The sequence below is a fragment of the Lagenorhynchus albirostris genome, chromosome 6 (genome assembly GCF_949774975.1).
Source record: "Lagenorhynchus albirostris chromosome 6, mLagAlb1.1, whole genome shotgun sequence".
In the NCBI taxonomy this organism is placed as follows: domain Eukaryota; kingdom Metazoa; phylum Chordata; class Mammalia; order Artiodactyla; family Delphinidae; genus Lagenorhynchus; species Lagenorhynchus albirostris.
The window spans coordinates 81,653,687-81,665,868 of NC_083100.1; the positions used below are offsets into that span (position 1 = coordinate 81,653,687).

Sequence of the window (12,182 nt, forward strand, 5' to 3'; positions counted from 1 at the left end):
ATGCCCAGAATGTTTCACATAATGAAGAGTTGGAAAGAATTGGGAATATGACAAAGAAAAACAATGCAAGAAAAACAAAAATAGGCAATTAGAAATTTTAAGAAAACTGAAAAATGGCCTAAGTAAGGGAATATAACCAAAGAAGACTACTTGGGACTATAATTAATCATTAATTCAAATGATTCTGTATCTGGCACTACTTTAGCCACTGAGATTATAAAAGTGAGGGGAAAAATAGTAAACCAAAAAAAATCAAAGAAATTAAAGTAGATAATCCTTGTCTCCTTGAAGCTGTAGTCAAGGACAGGGAGAGTGACAATAATTTTAAAAATTAAGTGAAATACAATATATGATTTGTATTAACAATAAGTGCTATAGCGAAAAATACAACAGACAGTAAAACAAGAATCCTAGGTAGGGGAGTTGCTATTTCCGATAAGATGGTCAGGAACAGCCCTACTGAGCAGCTGTCACTTGGGTCAAGAACTTAAGGAAGGGCAGGAACAGTCAATGTGGTCCTGTGGGTGAATGGATGTTCCAGGTGGTGGGAACAGAAAATGCAAAGGCACTTTTCACACAATAATATATAAATGCTTAATTATGGTTATAAAATAGATGTAAATGGCATCAATTTTAGAAATACAAAAATGAAAGAACTGAGAACAGAACCATGGAGAATGTGGACACACTTATCCTCATCTGCTAGAGGGGACAATCCCAAAGCAGCACCTACAGTTAATGGGATAAGAAATAAAGGTATTATAAAGGTATACTGCTGTATCCACAGTTACAACAGAGAAACCCAAAACAGAGATAAAACCAAATGAAGAATGATAGAGAAAAGGTAGAGGTGGGGTAGGGTTAAGTGAGTGAATTTATAATGCCTCCTTTATTTGTGTGTGTATGTGTGTGTGCGTTACTATATGATGCCTAAAAGTGATAAATTAAAAAATTTGAGGTGGAAGCAAATTACTTTTACCTGGATAAATGAAGATAAATATCAGAAGGAAAAGTGGAAAGAGAAGTGAGGCGTGCACACCCACCTACACACACACACACACACACACACACACACACACACACACACACACACACACACACCCTTTGGAAGCTCTTAGGATAAATAACACTGCCTACAGGGCCCTGCCTGCCTCACCAGCCTCACTTCATGCCTCCTTCACCTGCACTCTCTGCTCTGACCACACTGGCCCCCTTTCAGTTTCCTGCGCAAGCAAGTCCCTATGCTGTTCCTTCCATCTGAAATGTTTGGCCCAATATTCACCTCCAGGCTGACTTATCCATTAGGTACAGCGGGCACAAGTGCCTAGGGCCCAAAATACTTTTAGGAGTCCATTTCTATTAAAATAAGGAAAAAAAACCACTTTTCGTTGAAAGAAAATGTTCTAGTATATAATACTAACATATTTGTCTTCATACCAGTATAATCACAAAATACAATTTTTAATATTCTTATGGAGGAAGGGGCCCATGAAGGCAAAAGTGTCTAGGGCCCATAAAAGTCACAGTGTGGCCCCTGCCTATCCTACTCCCCATTTCCACCTGACCTTGTGGATCCTACTCATCCCTCAGATCTTAGCCAAAAAGCCCCTTCTTCGGAGATCCTTTGCCTGATTTTCCCAGACTATATGAGGTCCCTACATATGTTCTTGCATTACCTTATAATGTGGAAATGAAATAAATTGTGTAATTTTCTGTTTAATAAAATCAGGAACTGTGCCTACCTCATTTACCACTATGTTCCCAGTACAAAGCCTTATATGTATTGATGTGAGGCCATGTAGGACTGAGAATTTTCTACTGTGGCTCCCTCAAGCCCTGGTTCAGGTTTCTGATCCCAAATTTACTACTTACTATTTAATCTCTTATTGACTCAGTTTCCTCATTTAAAATTGGGGATAATAATGGAGTTTTGAGTTAGAATGTGAATTAGAATAGTGACCGGCATATAGTAAACCCTATATAAAGCCTCGTTACCCTTCTTCATGTTATTAGATGATTACGAGAACACTACCCTTTTTATTAGTATTATCATCATTATTATTCCATACATTGGGTGAGTTAAGTAAATGTTTTAGTTTGTTAATTTCCTCCCTCTTACTATCTATTATGTAAATATGTTTTAAAAGAGGGTGGACTCGTTTTAAGAACTTAAGTCACAAAGTTTTTAGAGAAGAGTTAGAGCAAAGAGCTATAAGGATCGAAGGAAATGGAGATTTTGGTAATTGAAAATACGTAATTATCCATGAATTCAAAACTTCAGGGCTTTCAAAATAGCCACACTAACCAGTTCATAATTTTACATGATAAGATCGGGCTAGAAGAATGTTTTTAGCAAAGAGTAGTAAATGAGAATTCTCTCAAACATAAATTTCCATGAAAATCTAATAAAAATGAGAGGTGGAATTTATTATCTTTTTAAAAAAAATCTTACCCATTTCCCCTGAATAGATGCTCTACACAGTTGAACACAATTTTCAATAGTGATATTACTTTCTTGGGGTTACAATTTTTTAATACATAATTCCATCTGAAGGTAAATAAAAATACATACCCCCAAAGCAGTAAAAATAAAATAAAGCAACAGTAAATGAAAAGCCTGCCAACGGTTTTCATTTTGGTAAACATTTATCTTAACATTTAAGCTTCAGACTCCTGAGATGACCCTTGGGATAAAATGACAGACTCAAGTCTTGATTCCTTCTGGTATTTCAAACAATACTCCACAAACTAAGGACCATTTATTTTGAGGATAAATGACTGTCTAGGAGGATTAATGTCCTCGGGCTTTGCCTGGGGTCTGTAATCTCACCTAATCATTATTCACAATCACCCAGAAAAGCCTCAAGCTAAAACTGTGATTGCTACTTAGAACTAAACTTGCAAATTCATTAAAAAAATTCTTTCTTCTTTCATGATTTCATTTTTTTGCTTAATTCATGTGCACCTTTAGACACGAACTGCAGCAAGCATTAAAACCTAGAGCAACAGTCAACACGTTTTGAGTGTTGCTTTCTTCATTAATTTATGAAAAAGATAAGCCATCCTTTATTTGAAAACCAAAATAAAATTTATAAATGCAAAAATGAATTGAGGGATGCAGCATTCCCTGAAAATAAGGGAATAATCTAGAGTCAAATCATGCCACAAATTTCTTTAATTAGACCTTTCACATTATTTTTCCTTAGGATGTAATTTCTTGCCATCTATCTTGCCAAAACTTTCCATTCCTGCTTTATCTCTAGGATTGACTGCTGGAATCCTCTCTCTGTTCTTCCAGTAACTCTGTCTACTTTAGTTGATAGAGAAATACAATTTCTTACTGATTATAACATTTAGGAGTCTCTTCTCTGAATAACAGCAATTAAGAGTGAGGGCTATGTGTCTCGGGCTGCCTGGGTTAGAGTCAGATTCCTTACCTCTGTAAAAGGGGATAATAAAAGATTTTACCTCAAAGCACACTGTAAGGATTAAATGAAATAAGTAATTCAAAGTATTTAGTAGATTGACTGCTACATAGTAAGCACTGAATAACTGTTATTATTGCTAATAATGATAACTTTTTAGAACCTTTTATTTATAATACTTCTTAAATATCTTCTGAGAAAACTGGATAAAGAAACATTCTTGTGACTTTGGATAAGCTTCAGCTAAGCTCTCTGCTCTTCTCTTTTCTCATTTATAAAATGAAATAATCTGGCAATATTAACCTAAAGGAGTCTCTTAACTATAAAAACTTACATGATATTACTTAGCTGTGACGAAGGTTCAGATTTATTTTCCTTCTCTGCATTTGATATGTATTGACAACCTTATTTCCAGTTGAGACTAACTCTGGTTTTTTTATCCTTCTTCTTTGAATAAGAATCATGTCTAATGATATTCTGTACTCTTTCTGGCATTAGTAATCATGAGATACTTTCTTAACTTCTTATGATGAACTTTTACATTCAGTATCAAACCCCAAAGAAGGCCTTAAGATGGTATTGCTTTCTTCTGAACTGATAGCTCAAAAACTAATCAGATATTAACCACATATAACAAATGAAATTCTATCTAATCCATGGATTAAAAAAAACCAAAACAAACCCTGTTATGTTTCTGGAGAGGTGTATACGAAGTTTTACTCAAAAGGCTTGGAAAGTCTTTTTAATATAGTAACATAATTCGCAATTTAGGATAGTGCCTTCTGAGGACAGGAAAATAAAATTTATATCATGGTATAAGAAGAGTTATAGATTCTAATAAGGCATAACTTTAGTAAAAAAGGAAGCTGAAGCTTTTTATTAAGATATAACTTTAGGGGCTTCCCTGGTGGCGCAGTGGTTGAGAATCTGCCTGCTAATGCAGGGGACACGGGTTCAAGCCCTGGTCTGGAGGGATCCCACATGCTGCGGAGCAACTAGGCCCGTGAGCCACAACTACTGAGCCTGCGTGTCTGGAGCCTGTGCTCCACAACAAGAGAGGCCGCGATAGTGAGAGGCCCGCGCACCGTGATGAAGAGTGGCCCCCGCTTGCCACAACTAGAGAAAGCCCTCGCATAGAAATGAAGACCCAACACAGCAAAAATAAATAATTAATAAACTCCTACCCCCAACATCTAAAAAAAAAAAAAAAAAAGATTAAAAGAACAGGATTTGGTTAAAAAAAAAGATACAACTTTAGTAACAAAAAAGTTATACGGATATCATACAGATATGTATATTTAATCAATGCGAGAGGAGTAACATAAGTATTTAGTATAATTAAATTCTCATAGAGGCTATTTTAAAATCCTAAATTATGTAACAATAATCTTAACTAATGCTGATGTTTGGTTTAACATTATAAGTATCTTGTAGTGAAAGTCAGTGATTCCAGCAAGACAAACTATGGCAGATGTAAAATACAGGTTAGTTAAAAATACCTTTAAAGTCAGTGTGCATACTGAAGTACTTAATGATTTAATATCTGAATTTGCTTCAAAATAATACAGACGATATAAGCGAAACAAGATTAGCTGTGAGTTCTTAATTACTGAAGCCAGACTGAGGTACATGGAGGTTCATTATACTATTCTGCCAAATACTCTGTGTTTAAAACCGTCCGTAATATACACAGTTCAAAAAAAAAAAAAAAAAAAAGCCAATGTACCAGCAGACACCAAAACCAGAACCCATGAGGAAGATGATAGATTTAACCTCATAAAAATGCTAACTTTATATGGCAAAAAGTAAGTACATAAAACAAAAACAACCAGCTTTACAACAAATGTTAAAGGAACTTCCCTAGGTGGGAAAGAGACCAGCAACATAAAACAACCTTGTATACATATAGACTGCTATATCAAAACCTCATGGGAACAGCAAACCAAAAAATTACAATACATAACACACAAAAAGAAAAAGCAACCCAAACACAACACCAAAGATAGTTATCAAATCACAAGAGAAGAGAACAAAAGAGAAAGGGAAGAAGAAAGACCTACAAAAACAAATCCAAAACAATTAAGAAAACGTCAATAGGAACATACATATCAATAATCACCTTAAATGTAAATGGATTAAATGCTCCAACCAAAAGAAAAAGACGGGCTGAATGGATACAAAAACAAGACCCATGTATATGCTGTCTAAAAGAGACCCACTTCAGCTCTAGGGACACATACAGACTGAAAATGAGGGGATAGAAAAAGGTATTCCATACAAATAGAAACCAAAAGAAAGCTGGAGTAGCAGCTTTTTAATCAGACAAAATAAACTTTAAAATAAAGACTGTTACAAGACACAAGGAAGGACACTACATAATGATGAAGGGACCAATCCAAGAAGAAGACATAACAATTGTAAATATATATGCACCCAACATAGGAGCACCTCAATATATAAGGCAAATGCTAACAGCCATAAAACAAGAAACTGACAGTAACACAATAATAGTGGGGGACTTTAACACCCCAATTACCCCAATGGACAAATCATCCACACAGAAGACCAATAAGGAAACACAAGCCTTAAATGACACATTAGACGAGAGAGACTTAATTGATATTGATAGGACATTCCATCCAAAAGCAGCAGAATACACTTTCTTCTCAAGTGAGCATGGAACATTCTCCAGGAGAGTTCACATCCTGGTCCACAAATCAAGCCTTGGTAAATTTAAGAAAATTGAAATCATATCAAGCATCTTTTCTGACCACAACTCAATGAGACTAGAAATCAATTATAGGAAAAAAACTGTAAAAAACACAAACACATGGAGGCTAAACAATGTTACTAAACAACCAATGGATCACTGAAGAAATCAAAGAAGAAATAAAAAAATACCTAGAGGCAAACAACAATGAAGACACAATGATCCAAAACCTATGGGACGCAGCAAAAGCAGTTCTGAAAGGGAGGTTTATAACAATGCAATCTTAGCTCAGGAAACAAGAAAAATCTCAAATAAACAACCTAAAAACACAACTAAAGCAACTAGAGAAAGAAGAACAAACAAAACCCAAAGTTAGTAGAATGAAAGAAATCATAAAGATCAGACCAGAAATAAATGAAATACAGATGAAGAAAACAATGGCAAAGATCAATAAAACTAAAAGCTGTTTCTTTGAGAAGATAAACAAATTTGATAAATCTTATGCCAGACTCATCAGCAAAAAAAGGGACAGGACTCAAATCAATAAAATTAGAAATGAAAATGGAGAAGTTACAACTGACACCACAAATACAAACCATCAAAAGAGACTACTATAAGCAACTATATGCCAATAACATGGACAACTTAGAAGAAATGGACAAACTCTGAGAAAGGTACAACTTTCCAAGCCTGAACCAGGAAGAAATAGATAACATGAACAGACCAATTACAAGTAATGAGATTGAAACTGTGATTAAAAACTTCAAACATACAAAAGTCCAGGACTAGATGGCTTCACAGGTGAATTCTATCAAATATTTAGAGAAGAGTTAACACCAATCCTTCTCAAACTCTTCCAAAAAACTGCAGAGGAACAAACACTCCCAAACTCATTCTATGAGGCCACCATCATCCTGATACCAAAACCAGACAAAGATATCATAAACAAAGAAAATTACAGGCCAATATCACTGATGAATGTAGATGCAAAAATCCTCAACAAAAGACTAGCAAACCGAATCCAACAACACATTAAAAAGATCACACACCATGATCAAGTGGAATATATCTCAGGGACACAAGGATTCTTCAACATACACAAACCAATCAATTTATACACCACATTAACAAACTGAAGGAAAAAACCCATATGATCATCTCAATAGATGCAGAAAAAGCTTTTCACAAAACTCAACACCTATTTATGATAAAAACTCTCCAGACAGTGGACATGGAGGTAACATACCTCAACATAATAAAGGCCATATACGACAAACCCACAGCAACATTATTCTCAATGGTGAAAAACTGAAAGCATTTTCTCAAAGATCAGGAACAAGATAAAGATGTCCACTCTAGCCACTTGGGTTCAACATAGTTTTGTAAGTCCTAGCCACAGCAATCAGAGAAGAAAAAGAAAGAAATCCGGAAAAGAAGAAGTAAAACTGAAACTGTTTGCAGATGACATGATACTATACATAGAAAAGCCTAAAGATGCTACCAGAAAACTACTAGAGCTCATCAATGAGTTTGGTAAAGTTTCAGGATACATAATTAATACACAGAAATCTCTTGCATTCCTACACACTAACAACGAAAGTTCAGAAAGAGAAATTAAGGAAACAATCCCATTTACCATCACATCAAAAAGAATAAAATACCTAGGAATAAACCTACTTAAGGATGCAAAAGACCTGTACTCTGAAAACTATAAGATACTGATGAAAGAAATCAAAGATGACACAAAGAAATGGAGAGATATACCATGTTCTTGGATTGGAAGAATCAATATTATCAAAATGACTATACTATCCAAGGCAATCTACAGATTCAATGGAATCCCTATCAAACTAACAATGGCATTTTTCACAGAACTAGAAAAATTTTTTTTACAATTTTACAACACAAAAGACCCTGAATAGCCAAAGCATCCTGAGAAAGAAAAACAGAGCTGGAAGAACCAGGCTCCCTGACTTCAGACTATTCTACAAAGCTACAGTAATCAAAACCATATGGTAGTGGCACAAAACCAGAAACATAGATCAATAAAACAGGATAGAAAGTCCAGAGATGAACCCACACACCTATCGTCAACTAATCTATGACAAAGGAGGCAAGAATATAAAATGGAGAAAAGATGGTCCCTTCAATAAGTAGTGTGGGGAAAACTGGACAGTTACATGTAAAATAATAAAATTAGAACACTCCCTAACATCATACACAAAATAAACTCAAAATGGATTAAAGACCTAAATGTAAGGTGGCAAAGTATAAAACTCTTAGAGGAAAACATAGGCAGAACATTCTCTGACATAAATTGCAGAAAGATCTTTTCTGGCCCACCTCCTAGAGTAATGAAAACAAAACCAAAAATAAACAAATGGGACCTAATGAAACTTAAAAGCTTTTGCACAGCAAAGGAAACCATAAACAAAATGAAAAGACAACCCACAGAATGGGAGAAAAGATTTGCAAATGAAGTGACCAGGGAGGGATTCATCTCCAATATATATAAACAGTTCATGCAGCTCAATAACAAAAAAACAAACAACCCAATCAAAAAATGAGCAGAAGACCTAAATAGACATTTCTCCAAAGAAGGCATACAGATGGCCAACAAACACATGAAAAGATGCTCAACATCACTAATTATTAGAGAAAAGCAAATCAAAACTACAATGAGTTATCACTTCACACCAGTCAGAATGGCCATCATCAAAAAGTCTACAAACAATAAATGCTGGAGAGGGTGTGGGGAAAAGGGAACCCTCCTGCACTGTTGGTGGGAATGTAAATTGCTACAGCCACTATGGAGAACAGTATGGAGGTTCCTTAAAAAACTAAAAATAGAAGTACCATGCGATCCAGCAATCCCACTCCTGGGCATATATCTGAACAAAACCATAATTTGAAAAGACACATGCACTCCAATGTTCACTGACGCTCTATTTACAATAGCCAAGACATGGAAGCAGCCTAAATGTCCATCGACAGAGGAATGAATAAAGAAGATGTGGTACATATATACAATGGAATATTATTCAGCCATAAAAAAGAACAAAATAATGCCATTTGCAGCAACATGGATGGACCCAGAGATTGTCATACTGAGTGAAGTAAGTCAGACAGAGAAGGACAAGTATCATATAATATCGCTTATATATGGAATCTAAAAAAATGATACAAATGAACTTATTTACAAAATAGAAACAGAGTTACAGATGTAGAAAACAAACTTATGGTTACCAAGGGGGAAAGTGGTAGGGAGGAATTAATTGGGAGATTGGGATTGATATATACACAGTACTATAAATAAAGTAGACAATCAACAAGGATCTACTGTATAGCACAAGGAAGTCTACTCAATATTCTGTGATAACCTATATGGGAAAAGAATCTGAAAAATAATGGATACAGGTATATGTATAACTGAATCACTTTGCTGTACACCTGAAATGAACACAACATTGTAAATCAACTACACTCTAATATAAAATTAAATTAAATTTAAAAAAATTAAAAAAGAAGCATTCTAGCCAAGGAGCATTTATATTCTATTATTTTTAGTCATAATATATGTACATATGTATATAATAATACATAATGCATAATTATATATGTATTATTATGCATCATATAGACATATATCAATAAATTCAGAAAGACATGATAACATATAAAAAGTACTTATCTCAAGGTGGTAAGATTACTCTACTTTTCCATATTGTCTTCTTTTTTTTTACAATAAACATGTATTAATTTTATAATAGAAATATTCTTTAGAGGTGTTTGTATGTCAACTATTTCGAGAAGTCCAGCATTTTATTTATTTTCTGAATTTTAGAATTTTATTTATTTTTTTATACAGCAGGTTCTTATTAGTTATCCATTTTATACATATTAGTGTATATATGTCAATCCCAATCTCCCAATTGGCATTTTAATCTATAGATGTCAGATGTTTTTCATATTCAATAAATATTAAGTTCACAGACAAGATAACTATAATTATATGAAGAATTCATGCAGAGAAAACAACTCCTACCTTCTGCAGAGAAACTGATAAAAACATAACATGTGCTGTGAGACCCAGCAGCGTAATGGAGGCAGTAAATCTCTAGATGCTCTATGCCTTTACGAGTCCCTATAAAGGAGTACCTCTTCTCTCTGTAACAGAAATAACATAGACACACACATTTATTTAAAGGAATGTAAATTATCCTTAAGTACACACTGCAGCTATATAGGCTGCTGCCTGTTTTCAAATGGGGTCTCACAGAAAAACAGTTGGAAATATTACCACTTTTAAAAAAAAATAAATAAATTTATTTATTTATTTTTGGCTGCATTGGGTCTTTGTTGCTGTGTGCAAGCTTTCTCTAGTTGCGGTGCACGGGGGCTACCCTTCATTGCGGTACGTGGGCTTCTCATTGTGGTGGCTTCTCTTGTTGCAGATCATGGGCTCTAGGCGCGTAGGCTTCGGTAGTTGTGGCAAGCGGACTCAGTAGTTGTGGTTCATGGGCTCTAGAGCACAGGCTCAGTAGTTGTGGAGGATGGGCTTAGCTGCTCTGCAGCATGTGGGATCTTCACGGACCAGGGATCAAAGCCGTGTCCCCTGAATTGGCAGGCGGATTCTTAACCTCTGTGCCACCAGGGAAGTCCTATTTTTTTTTTTAATTTACCATTTTAACCATTTTATTTATTTACTTTTGACTGTATTGGGTTTTAGTTGTGGCATGAGGGACCTTTGTTGTGCCATGTGGGCTTCTTAGTTGCGGCATGCATGCGGGATCTAGTTCCCCGACCAGGGACTGAATCCACGCCCTCTGCATTGGAAGTGTGGAGTCTTAACCACTGGACCACCAGGGAAGTCCCCCATTACCACTTATTTGTTATATGACCTTGGGAACATTACTTATCCTCTCTGTGCCTTAGTTTCCTCATCTGTAAATAGGGATAATAACAGTACCCAAGTAGAAGGGTCATTATAAAGATTAATATTCATAAAGTACAACAGTGTCAGATACAATAACAATAGTGTATGCCATATATGTGGTTTTTAAAGAGAAATACCTGAGTGGGGTTGATTATATTAATAGAGACTCTTCACAGAGCATATTACTTTCAGTGATATTTTACTTCTGTTAACATCTCAAGTAATTCTCACTTCAGTGCTATGAATGGATATTATTACCACCTGGCCCTCCGCTTTGCAAATCAGAAAGTTGATTTTATCAGAGCTCCCCAAACTGTTACAAACTCACAAGAACTGATAAATTTAAAAAGGCAACTTTTTGTTGTTCCAAAATGATAGCAAATGGACTGGATATAATACTATTTCCTGCTACCTGGTCTATTTAAGTACAAACCACTTAGAAACTACCTGTTTAGTGTAAAGTTAAAGCAAGTAGAATTGAAAAACTCAAACTGGATCTTCCATCAAACCATAGTAGTGTGCTTTTCTACTGTGTTACTAATCTCCTCTTACACTTGATATGATACCTTGAGAAAGCACAACATCACCAATGGAATATTCTTGCCAAGAATGTTTAATCTCAATCTAATAATCAAAAAAAAAATCAGAAAAATCTAAATTAAGGGACATCTTGCAAACAATTTGCCCAGACTTTTAAAACATGTCAACAACATGACACAAGAAGGCTGGGAATTTTTCTTTTTTTAAGTTTAAAGGAGGTTAAATGGATATGACAACTGAATACAATGCATGATCCTTGAGTGGATCTTGGAATCAGGGGGAAAAAAGACAGCTATAATTACTGAACAGTTGGGAAATTTAAAATACAGACTTTTAAAATCCCTATTAGTTAATACATTTAAAATTAGGTGGATTATTCCTGTAAATAAAAATTATTCATTCATGAGTTTATATGCATCATAATTAATTAAACATCTACTCAGTGTGATAGGCCTGCAGATAATAAAAATTCTTGCAAGTAACAGACCTTAAAATACAGTCTTGGCCTGGCCAAAGAGGTCAGGTGACGGGTAGTGCGGACCCCTCTTAGTCTGGCAAGTTAGCAAAGTGG

General features: G+C 35.1%; 1 protein-coding gene across 1 annotated transcript in view; it reads right to left on the minus strand.

The window, feature by feature from the left end:
• MBD5 (methyl-CpG binding domain protein 5) overlaps positions 1-12,182 on the minus strand; it is a 405,640-nt gene that overhangs the window by 133,544 nt on the left and 259,914 nt on the right. The window contains exon 8 of the mRNA XM_060152942.1: positions 10,181-10,302. The gene's annotated coding sequence lies outside the window, so the exon portion shown is untranslated. The remainder of the gene's footprint in view (positions 1-10,180; positions 10,303-12,182) is intronic.